General features: G+C 39.4%; 1 non-coding gene across 1 annotated transcript; it reads left to right on the forward strand.

Moving 5' to 3' along the window:
- Nucleotides 1-11,336: 11,336 nt before the first annotated feature.
- Nucleotides 11,337-11,443, forward strand: LOC141609983 (small nucleolar RNA R71). The gene has a single exon (XR_012527881.1). It is a non-coding gene; the product is annotated as a small nucleolar RNA R71 (small nucleolar RNA).
- Nucleotides 11,444-13,167: the final 1,724 nt, after the last annotated feature.

Below are 13,167 nucleotides of genomic sequence, written 5' to 3' on the forward strand. Positions count from 1 at the left end.
TAGCGAGTGCTTCCTTGTACAACAATTTTGGAATGGTCTATATGAAGACTCCCGAAACATTCTCAATATGGTATCAAATGGTATGTTCACCGAAGTTGACGACAATCAAACGTGGAACAAAATTGAAGAAATGGAGGTCCATAACTCGTAATATAATAGACCTCGGAAGGCTACTAGAGGAGGAAAGCATGAGGTGGACTCTATTACTCAATTGGGTGCTCAACTTAGTGCTCACATTGACACCATTAATTTGAAGTTTGAGAAAGCCATGGCTAAACTTGAAGAGGCCTCCAAATCACCCAAGCAACATGTTAATGCTATGGTGGCATCTTCATTAATTCCAAGTGAAGTATGTGAGAGTTGTGGAACTTTGGGACATGACCAAAGTGAATGTAGGGGAACAAGTGAACAAGTGAATTCTTTACAAGCGTACAAGAGTGGCACCCCTTATTCCAACTATTACAATGAAAACACCAAATTCCATCCAAACCTTTCATTCGAAAGCCAAAATGTTCAAAACCCTCAAACAACATACACCCCACCCCCAATGAGAAACCAAGCTCAAAGACCCTTTTACAACCAAAGCCAAGGTTATCAAAATCAACCTCCATACAATCAATCCAATGACCAAGGCTTTGATGTTCAAAAAGAGGTCCTCCAAATGCAAAAGAACCAAAAAGAATTTTTCACTCAAATGCAAAAAGATAGCCAAGCAAAAGACATCACCATCAACAACATCCTAGCCCACACCAAAATGTTGGAAACCCAAATGTCTCAATTAGCATCTTCTAGCTCTCAAAGACAAAAGGGGCAATTACCACCTCAAAGTAATCCCCCAAGATATGAATCGGTGAGTTCCATCCATTTGAGGAGTGGTACAAGGTATGAAGGGCCGAAGAAGCAAATTGAAGAAGACATTGTGGAGGCTAGTGACAAGGAAAGAGTTGTGGAGAACTCTAAGGAAGAGGAACCCACCATTCAAGAAGTTTAAAAGAAGAATGAAGAGAAGGCTAAAGAGAAACAACCTATTGTGATTAGACTTCCATTCTCAAGTCGACAAGCTAAGTCTAAGTTTGATGAACAACTTGGAAAGTTCATGGAAATTGTGAAGAACTTAGAAGTCTCAATCCCATTCACGGAATTGATTAATCATGTTCCAGCCTATGCAAAGTACATGAAAGACATTCTTACCAAGAAGAAATCCATCCGGAAGCTTGAGACTATTGCTTTCACTAAAGTGAGTAGTGCAATTCTTCAAGAAAGCTCACCTCCAAAACTCAAGGATTCGGAAAGTTTCTCCATTCCATGCACCATTGGTGACACTACAATCAACAAAGCTTTATGTGATCTTGGAGCAAGTGTAAGTGTCATGCCATACTCGGTATGCAAGAGGCTAGGAATGGGAGAACTCAAGTGCACTAATATCACGCTTCAAATGGCGGATCGATCAACAAAGATACCTTTAAGGGTATGGGAAGATGTGCCAGTGAGAATTGGCAAATTCTTCATCCCGGTAGACTTTGTTATTGTAGACGTGGAGGAGGACTCCAACATTCCTATCATTTTAGGAAGACCTTTCTTGCACACCGCGGGAGCGGTGATAGATGTGAAACATGGAGATCTCACACTTAAAGTAGGGGATGAAACAATCACTTTTAATCTTGACAAAACAATGAGAGCTCCCCGACTACATGAGCCATGTTTTATGGTTTATCATTATAGCCGAGAAAGTGATAGGAAGAAGTTGGCATCTCAATGCAAAGAACAAGCTATGGGTAAAGAATCACCACCCATATGGAAGAAGAAAGTGGATAAATCTCAAGATTCTCCATCCAAAGTGCAAGAAAGTTTCGACAATGAGAGCTTGAAAAGCTCACTCATGACAAGTAATGAAGAAGGCCTCATTAGCCATGACAAGAAGGAAGAAGAGTTGCTCTTGTCAACTCAAGATAACATTATTGGGGAACAAGTAGACAAAGTATGCGGTCTATGGGATGATGAGTTTGAAATGTTATTCAATCCTTATATTGGTAATGCTATGGCCCAAGACCAAGGCTTTGGTGATCATGTTAATTCAAGTCATCACAATAAATAACAATATATGCAAAGGTCTATTGAAGATCTTTATCATAATAATGAACAAGCCTTCGACTACTTCTTCAAGGTGTTGAGCAACATCAACAACACCTTGGCTATGCTCCCTTGACATCTCAAACATGAATGAGAATTTGGTGGAGTCCTCCCTAAACCACCATTTGTAAATATTCTAACCCCTTAACTTGCATTTTACTTATTATATTGCATTTTTTGTCAATTTTGGATTTATATTTTTATGCTTTGATCAAGATTATAACTTTTAGAGAAAGTGAGGGAGGGACTTAAATGTTTATTGATGTGTAGTATTTTGACATAGTGTGGGGATAGCAATTGCCTAGGCTATCCAAGCATTTGTAGTTCACCCACAATGAAGACCAAAGGAAAGAAGAGGAAATGACTTGGGTTATGACAATACCCACGGGTGGAACTGAATCCGTGAGGTACAGGAGATATCCGAGCGTCTCAAGAAGAAACTGCTCGTCTTGGATGAAAATCCGAGCATCCTGACTGAAAGACGCTCGTCCTGAGAGAGCTGGAAAGGAAAAATTTGCACTGGGTATGAATCCGAGCATCTCCTCAGGAATCCACTCGTCTCAACCAAGACGCTCATCTCAGTGAAGATCCGCTCGTCCTGGTTGTATTAAAATCTGGGATTTCTCCATGACCTTGAATCCGAGCGTCCTCAAAAGAATCCGCTCGTCTCCTTACAACAATCCGCTCGTCTCCTGCTGAAGACGCTCGTCTCAGCACAGGTGGTCAGACTCACTTGGAGGTTTAGTTTTCAGTACTTGTCGTTAGGAGCACCTAGACCAAAACAATATTTATATCTCCACAAACAACTCTACTACTAGTAAAGAGGTAAGTAAAGGTCGGATCCCAAGGGACGGGTATTGAAGTAAGATTTTCAATTGTAAGTAGCGGTGTCTAGGGGTGTCACAATTTGGGGTTTGAATAGAAGATCACTAAACTAAATAGCAATAAAAGTAAACAAGCAAGATGATTAAAAAGGGGTGTAAACAATTGATAAAAGGCACTAGGGTGTCATGGGGTCATAGGGGATTCATGGGAATTGATCATACAAACATATTCTCAAATTATAAGCAAGCAATTATTGTTGTGATGGATCGAGTTGGTTTATATCTTACAATCCTAGGAAAGTTTGGGTCCCGGAGCCGAATCGATTAGATTGTATAACACCTACAAGTCGACTTAATCCTTCCTATTCAACATTATGCATGGTCTAATGAGGCTCGAGTTGGTTTATGTCTTACAAGATTCATTGAAAGGATAAGTGATGGTAGTAAATGCAAGGATTCATAGGCTCACATTTCATCAAACATAACATGTGCATAAGTTGAGATCACAACAAGCAAGCAAATAAACTATGAAAACATATTAGATTAAGCATGAATCATCCCCCATGTTGGTTTCCCCTAATTACCCATTAACCCTAGTTAAGGAAACTACTCACTCATTATCATGGTAAACATGCTAGCAAGGTTGTCAATCGTACTAACAAAGCAAAACATGATGAATAAATGAAGATGATTAACAATAATTAAAAAGGGATTAAGAGAGTTATACCTACTAATGATTCCAATAATAAAGCAAAGAATAATAGAAGTACTTGATGAATGATTGGAAGGTTGTCAATCTCCCAATAATAACCCAAATAATCTTCAATTACCCAAAATAAAGGATGAACAAAAGAGAAATTAAGGAAATTAGATTTGTATTAAGACTTGATTAGAAGTTGATTACAAGATTAGAGAGATTAGAATGATATAAACTACACTAAGGATTGATAAGAAGAACATGTTTATCTAATTAGACTAATGGGGTATTTATAGTGGGGATTAGGTACACAAATTAGGGTTTACTAAGGGCTTAAATGACGATTAAGTCCTTGAGGAATCGCTCCTCTCAAGAGAGACTCCGGTCTCCTTTTTGCCGGTCTTTCCGAAATATGAGCATCCTTCATATAACAAGAAGAAAATGGAAAGTTGCTGTAACACAATCCGAGCGTCCAAGGCACGGGACGAGCGGATTCCCTGGTTGTTGGACGAGCGGATTCATTGGCTGGACGGGCGGATTGTGGTGTTTTTGGACGGGCGTCCCTCTGAAGAAGACGCTCGGATTCCTGGTTTTGGACGGGCGTCCACAGGGCAATCCGCTCGGATTTTGGATCAGCTCCCTTCTTTTCTTCTTTTCTTCCTTCTTCTTCCAACAATCCTCGGGGATTTTGTCGGAGATGCAATGATCTTTTCTCATCATTGCCCAACTACTACAATATGTACAAAGGCCTTCTAGTCTTGTCTTCTCTTTGATGCTTGGTCATTGAATTCAATCAATTTAGCTCTATTTTGCTATGAAAATGCAAGGTTTGCACTCCTTTCCTACCAAGGGAACAAAACCTCAAAGAATATGCAAAACAAAGGACTAAAGACAATAAATGACCTAAATATGCACTAAAAAGCATGGGAACAAGGCTAATTCGGAGACTAAATGTGCTCAAATAATGGTCACATCAAATATCCCCAAACCGAACCTTTGCTCGTCCCGAGTAAAGAGGTGACAAAGACTAGGACCGTTATTTAAACTAACCTAATAGCATAGCCGATATGAGACAATTAGCGGGTCTCACTCCGCCCCTTCAACTCACAACAAGACAACCATGAGGTAGGATGCCTTCTTGCAAGGCAAGGTGGGTCTTGCCAAAATGGCAACACATCCAAACATTAAAGCACACAAAATCAAGTAATGGATGCATCTACAAAAAAATAGCCACTTTGCTAATCTAAGTGGCGGAAATTATCTACAAGGGAAGCAATTCAAGGGTACACACTCCTTCATAGATACAATTTCTTCAAACTACTAAGCCTAGAAGGATACCAATAAATCACCTCCAAGTTGTGTCTAGCTAGGGTACCTTTGTCCTCAATCGTTAAATGCTTTTGTCAAGAGTAGACTCCCTATGGTGTTAGAAACACTGGAGGATCGCGGAATTCCCCTTCTTGCCTAGACAAGAAGAAGGGTCGTCCCCTCTCTACCATGCACAAAAATGGATACGATGGATAAAGGGATCGATAGTATTTGAGTTTCATTTGGAAGTTTGCTTTGTTGTTGTTTTTTCCCCCAATTTCTTGTGGCATATAACATTCGAGAACACTTTCTTTTGCCATTTCTTTTGATTTTTGGCATTTCAACACTTGACAACTTTCAACTTTTTGCATTTTCTTTTGAACATTTTCAAAGTCACCCCATATGTAGTGAGGGTGCCTTATATTTGAAGCATATGAGTTTATTTTTGCTCCTCTTTTCTTTTGATGCATTTTGCAAACTTTATTTTCTTTTATTTTCATTTCTTGAACTCAAATTTTTGAATAATTTCTTTTTGTGCCCATTCCCTTTGATGACAAAATGTATGGTAGAACATGGATGAATGATGGTTGCATGGTTTAAAGGGTCACCTTGGAATAAACGGTAGCCAAGGAGTTATCACACCACAAGGTACTCTTGACTAGGCCTTAATCCATGGGTCAAAGGATACTAGCATGATACATCCTAGGGTGTTTTACAAGTATTCTAACAAGCAAAGTCTTAAGAAGAAAAAGCATCTACTAGGGCCTATATACACTTGTCAAGCTTCCCAAGTAGACGGTTTTACAAAATTTTTCTACCATGCAAACTACATGCCATGATGCAACTAACATTTATACATCCTAATGCATATGATTCTACCGACTAATATGACATATAAACTAAATGCAAGTCCTAAATTCATATTGTTTATACCGCATCAATCAAAATAAAGCCACATAGTCATTAACATAAAGAGGAAAAAGGAGATTTGGAAAGATCATACCATGCGGTTTTCAATATCCTCATGTCTCGGATGTGGCGTAGTCAATCAATGTGAACAAGGATGAACAAACATAATATATACAAGACAATATATACACTACAAAGGAAAAGGACATGTTTTTGGATTTTCAATTTTTCAATTTTTTTGATTTTTCGAAATTTTTGCATTTTTTTGGATAAAAGTCAAGTTAGAATTTCCCATCCCCACACTAATATGGGCATTGTCCTCAATGGCCAATATGATAGGAAATTATGCAAGTATGATGCATGATTTCTAAACTAAATGCAAGCTATACTAAGCTACACTACATGATGCATGGGTTTTTGTTATGGCGGAGAGCGTAATTTAGATTACCTCCCGTTGCGTATGCATGTACTTCCCCAAACCAAAATAGACATTATTTCTAATGTCTTAAATTTCGAGGTAGTTCATGTACACGAAATGCAATGCATGAAACAATAAATTGTCATTTTGGATTTATCATGTGGGAACAATAAAAAGAACACCTCAATGGAGCCAAGGTGTTAGTCCTCCGTGTTGCTAGGACTCTCAAGACTATGATCAAGATAAAATAAAGAAAACAAAAGAAGTAGACAAACCTCAAGAGTGTAGGAGCCTCCAAGGTTTGCTAATCCACCATCATATCATCATTACCATCATTTTCCTCCATAGATGTGGAATCATTTCCACTCTCATCTTCAATTCCTTGATCTTGCTCACTTTCTTCATCATCTTCATTAGCCTCTTCTTCTTCATCTACCTCTTCATCAACACCCTTATCATCAACAACCTCATCATCGACATTCTCATCTTCATCCGGTCTTTCACCACTAGATGTGCTCGGAAACAAAACTTCCTTATCCGCCCAACTAGGCAAAGGACATGATGGATCAAGTAGTCCTTGCCTAGCTAAATGAAGGAGGGGTGGATATTGGGCCAAGTATGCATCTACTCGATCATTGTAAGCTTGTTTGTGCATTTCTCTCATGAGTAGAGTCATGTAATCATTTCCTACTTCAACATCTTTGGGTTTGAACTCTTGATATTTGAATGGGTAGGGTGGTGTGACAATGGAGGAGGAAGGCTCTTCAATTTCGCCTCTTTGTTGACGGATGATATACTCGGCTTCCTTGGAGAGAGGAAGAAGGTAGTTTGTTCGGTGAACACTCAACCGGCAAATCTTTGAAGGCAAAGTGAAGGATCTAGCATCGTTGGTTAGCCACCCATAGTTGGTGTCAAGAGAATCATGCTTGACCCACTTATACTTGTTAATCATGGTGTCCATATCAATGAGATGGCCTCCTTTGATTGCCACATAGGTGCTATCTTTGTTGAAATTTGGGTCAAAGTGCTTGGCCAAGAGAGTAACTAGACCTCCATTCATGATAAAAGTGGTGCCCTCTTTGCCACAATCGACATTAAGCCATCTTTCAACCAAAAGTCTTAGAGCATTGTATGGCTTAGTGAATTCTCTTCCTATATTCAAGGCCGACTCAAGTAGAACACAATCGAGCTTGGTAAGATTATTAGTGTCTTTTCTTGCTATTATAGTATTCCCGATGACCTTGTGCCATACTCTAATGCCCGGATGGTGGACTAATAGAGCACGACAAGCATGAAAGCTCACAAATTTCTTCCCGGAAATTGCCTCCCAAAGAGGAGCGGGGTCATACTTTTCGAGCATCTTGTGATAATATGGTGTATCACTAAGGCCTAATATCTTACTCAAAACATCAAAGGTGATGCGCCTATTCACATTAGCAAGACGAAACTCGATGCATTCTCTAGTTTCTACCTTAGTAACTTTCAATGAACTTATGAATTCCAAGGTAAGGGAGGGGTATGTCAATTCACTCATGGTAAACAATTTACCCAATCCCATGGCTTCAAATAAAGCTTTTGTTTGTTCAAGGACACCCAATTTTTTCAAGGCATCTTCACAAATGAATTTGGTGGGCAAAATGGCTTTCTTAGCATACTTGGCAAATGTATCCCTATGGGAGTCGGAAATGAAAATTACCTCCGGATAGTTGGATAATTGAGCGATTTCCGGAATTGTTGGTGTTGTAGCTTCCAAGGGAGGATCTTATTGTTGAACTTCCAAGTTTGCATTAGAAACCACCATAGCCATAGAAGCTTTCTTTGCTTGAAGAGTTTGTTGCCTTTTTGAAAGTGTCTTTGCTTTGAGTGCCTTTGTTGCTCCTTTTGTTCTTGCCATTGTTGATTACACCAAGAAAAGATTGTAAATCTTCAATTTCTAATTATGCCCAAATCAATTTAAGATGAAAAGATTTTGCTTTGTATTTCAAAAAATCGACTCAAAGGTTGAAGATTTTGGTGCTTGAATCAATTATTGTTGCAAAAGGAGTGATTAATTCTTGTTGTGAGGAAGTTTTGATTTGTTTTTGTTGAATTTGGTTAAGGAAATCTTGTTTTTGGTGATGGAGAGGATGAGGGTTTTGGGGTTTATGGGTAGTGTTTGAATGTTTGAATGAATGAAATGAATGTGGGAATGGGGTTTAAAACACCCGAAAAATTCAAAACTGCAGGGGAAAGACGAGCGGATTCCCGTCGGGACGCTCGGATTCTGCTCAAATGGGCTTCAGGAAAACTCGCCTTAAGACGAGCGTCTTTTAGTGAAGACGAGAGGATTCTGAATGTGGGACGAGCGGCTTTCCTAAAAGACGAGCGAATTCTCTTACAGGAACTTTGCTTAATGTGCACTGGCAGAAAGACGAGCTGATTTCTGCAAAGACGAGCGTCCAGAATCAGACGAGCTTCTTCTCAGCTGGGACGCTCGGATTCTCTTACAGACCAAAATTTTTGATTTTTGCAGCTCATTTAGATGGACGGATTCCTCCTTGGACGCTCGGATTCCTGTAAGACGAGCGGATTACCCATAAGCCGCTCGGATTCCTCCTGGTCTACCCGGATTCAGGTCCATCCGTGCACTTGCATAACCCGTGTCATTTTCATTCTTCAAATCACGTGTTCTTCATTGTAGGGGCACTACAAAGGCATGAATAGCCTAGGCAATTGCTATCCCCACACTAAGTTAAAGCACTACACATCAATAAAATCATTAGTCCCTCCCTCACTTCTCTCAAAAATGATGAATATCTTGATCAATGTATAAAAATTCAAAAATGACAAAAATGCAATGTGAAAATTAAAATGCAAGTTAGGGAGTTAGAATATTTACAAATAGTGGTTTGGGGAGGACTCCACCAAACTCTCATCTTATGTGAGATGTCATGGGGGCATGTTCAAGGTGTTGTTGATGTTACTCAACACCTTGAAGAAGTAGTCAAAAGCTTGCTCATTGTCATGATAAAGATCCGCAATAGATCTTTGCACTTGTTGTCTTTCATGATGGTCTTGATCGATAGCATTGCCAATATAGGGATTGAATATCCCTTCAAACTCATCGTCCCAAAGACCACAAACTTCGTCTACTTGGTCACTAAAGATCTCTTGAGTTGATAGAGACAACTCTTCCACTTTCTTGTTTTGGCCAATGAGGCCATCCCCTTCACTTGTCATGGGTGAGCTATTCGAGCTCTCTTTGTTGCTATTCTCTTGCTCTTTGAATGGAGCATCATCAATTATCTTCTTCCATTGAAATTCCGACTTCTTCCTTTCATCCTTCCAATTATAATGATCAACCATAAAACATGGTTCATGCAAACGGGGAGCTCTCATGGTCTTGTCAAGGTTGAAAGTTATGGTCTCATCTCCCACCTCTAGAGTAAGCTCTCCATGCTTCACATCTATCACCAAACCCGCGGTGTGCAAGAAAGGTCTCCCTAGGATGATCGGAATATTGGAGTCTTCTTCCATGTCAACAATGACAAAGTCCACCGGGATGAAAAATTTCCCAACTCTTACGGGAACATCTTCCCATATCCCTAGTGGTGTCTTCGTCGATCTATCGGCCATTTGGAGTGTGATGTTGGTACATTTAAGCTCTCCCATCCCTAACCTTTTACTTACCGAATACGGCATAACACTCACACTAGCCCCTAGATCACATAGGGCTTTGTTGATCGTTGTGTCGCCAATGGTACACGGTATTGAGAAGCTTCCCGGATCCTTAAGTTTCGGAGGTGAACTCCCTTGCAGGATTGCACTACTCACCTTAGTGAAGGCGATGGTTTCAAGCTTCCGGATCGGCTTCTTTTTCGTAAGTATGTCCTTCATGTACTTCGCATAGGCCGGCACGTGATTGATTAATTCCGTGAAAGGAATAGAGACTTCCAAATTCTTCACAATTTCCATAAATTTTCCAAGTTGGTCATCAAATTTGGGCTTAGCTTGACGACTTGGAAAAGGAAGTCTAATCACAATGGGTTCCTTCTCCTTGGCCTTGTCTTCACTTTTCTTTGAAACTTCTTCTTTTGTTGGTTCATTTTCCTTGGAGTTTTGCACAACTCCTTCCTTGTCACTAGCTTCCACAACTTCATCCTCAACTTGCTTCTTTGGTGCTTCATATCTCGTACCACTCCTCAAGTGAATGGCATTAACCGTTTCATGTCTTGGGGGATTACTTCGAGGTGGTAATTGCCCCTTTTGTCTTTGAGAACTTGAAGATGCTAGTTGAGTCAATTGGGTTTCCAACATTTTGGTGTGGGCTAGGATGTTGTTGATGGTGATTTCCTTTGCTTGACTATCCTTTTGCATTTGAGTGAAAAATTCTTGTTGATTCTTTTGCATTTGGAGGACCGCTTTTTGAACATCAAAACCTTGGTCATTTTGTTGATTGTATGGAGTTTGGTTTTGGTAACCTTGGTTTTGGTTGTAAAAGGGTCTTTGATTTTGGTTTCTCATGGGAGGTGGGGTGTATGTTGGTTGAGGGTTTTGGACATTTTGGCTTTTGTATGAGAGATTTGGGTGGAATTTGGTGTTTTCATTGTAATAATTGGAATAAGGGGTACCACTCTTGTATGCTTGAAAAGCATTCACTTGTTCATTTGTTCCCCTACATTCACTATGGTCATGTCCCAAAGTTCCACAATTCTCACATATCCCACTTGGGATTGATGAAGATGCCGTCATGGCATTAACATGTTGCTTTGGTGATTTTGAGGTTTCTTCAAGTCTAGCCATACCTTTTTCGAACTTCAAATTGATGGTATCAATTTGAGCACTAAGTTGAGCACCCAATTGAGTAATAGAGTCCACTTCATGCTTTCCTCCTCTAGTAGCCTTGCGAGGTCTACTATATTGTGAATTATGGACCGCCATTTCCTCAATCTTGTTCCAAGTTTGATTATCGTCAACTTCCGTGAACATACCGTTTGATCCCATGTTGAGGATGTTTCTTGAGTCTTCATAAAGACCATTCCAAAATTGTTGAACCAAGAACCATTCGCTAAGTCCATGATGAGGACATGAGCGACAAATTCCTTTGAACCGCTCCCAAGCTTCATACAAAGATTCTTCATCTATTTGCTTAAAGCCCGTAATTTGAGCTCTTAGCATGTTAGTCTTTTCCGGTGGGTAGAACTTTTTGTAGAAAGCTAGAGCCAATTTCTTCCAAGAGTAGCCTTATCAAGGCCTTTCAACCATTGTTTTGTGGTGCCAATTAGAGAAAAAGGGAATAAGACCCATCGAATTTGGTCTTGAGTTACACCGGTTTGTGATATCGCATCACAATAGTCGCAAAAAGTCTCCATGTGAGAGTGAGGGTCTTCACTAGGCATCCCCCCAAATTGGCTTCTTTCGACTAATTGGATAAATGCGGATTTGGCAATGAAGTTTCCGGTTAAGTGTTATGGTGTGGGAGTACCATTGGGTAGGTCCTCCTTGGTTGGTACGGAATGTGATGAAAATTTAGGCATTGTGGGTTGATTTTGTGTTGGATTTTGTGTTGAGTTCTCCTCACCTTCTCTTGCAAAAGGGTTGACGAACTCAATAGTATTTGGTTGAATATCTACAACCTCACCAATACCTCTCAAAGTTCCTCTAGCAAGTCTTCTATTGTTTGTCAAAGTTCTTTCAATCTCGTGATCAATGGGTAATAAGTTACCTTGTGATCTTCTAGACATGCAAAATATCAAACAACTTGAAAACAATTAGAACAAACCTTGAGGAGTTTTACTTCCCCAAGGCAAAGAAAGACACAACTAATAACAATCTAATAAAATCTAAATCAAGTTAACACCGTCCCCGGCAACGGCGCCATTTTTGGTCGGACTCACTTGGAGGTTTAGTTTTCGGTACTTGTCGTTAGGAACACCTAGACCAAAACAATATTTATATCTCCACAAACAACTCTAATACTAGTAAAGAGGTAAGTAAAGGTCGGATCCCAAGGGACGGGTATTGAAGTAAGATTTTCAATTGTAAGTAGCGGTGTCTAGGGGTGTCACAATTTGGGGTTTGAATAGAAGATCACTAAACTAAATAGCAATAAAAGTAAACAAGCAAGATGATTAAAAAGGGGTGTAAACAATTGATAAAAGGCACTAGGGTGTCATGGGGTCATAGGGGATTCATGGGAATTGATCATACAAACATATTCTCAAATTATAAGCAAGCAATTATTGTTGTGATGGATCGAGTTGGTTTATATCTTACAATCTTAGGAAAGTTTGGGTCCCGAAGCCGAATCGATTAGATTTTACAACACCTACATGTCGACTTAATCTTCCCTACTCAACTATATGCATGGTCTAATGAGACTCAAGTTGGTTTATGTCTTACAAGTCTCATTGAAAAGGTAAGTGATGGTAGTAAATGCAAGGATTCATAGGCTCGCATTTCATCAAACATAACATGTGCATAAGTTGAGATCACAACAAGCAAGCAAATAAACTATGAAAACATATTAGATTAAGCATGAATCATCCCCCATGTTGGTTTCCTCTAATTACCCATTAACCCTAGTTAAGGAAACTACTCACTCATTATCATGGTAAACATGCTAGCAAGGTTGTCAATCGTACTAACAAAGCAAAACATGATGAATAAATGAAGATGATTAACAATAATTAAAAAGGGATTAAGAGAGTTATACCTACTAATTATTCCAATAATAAAGCAAAGAATAATAGAAGTACTTGATGAATGATTGGAAGGTTGTCAATCTCCCAATAATAACCCAAATAATCTTCAATTACCCAAAATAAATGATGAACAAAAGAGAAATTAAGGAAATGAGATTTGTATTAAGACTTGATTAGAAGTTGATTACAAGATTAGAG

The sequence above is a fragment of the Silene latifolia genome, chromosome 10 (assembly GCF_048544455.1).
Source record: "Silene latifolia isolate original U9 population chromosome 10, ASM4854445v1, whole genome shotgun sequence".
NCBI classification, from domain to species: domain Eukaryota; kingdom Viridiplantae; phylum Streptophyta; class Magnoliopsida; order Caryophyllales; family Caryophyllaceae; genus Silene; species Silene latifolia.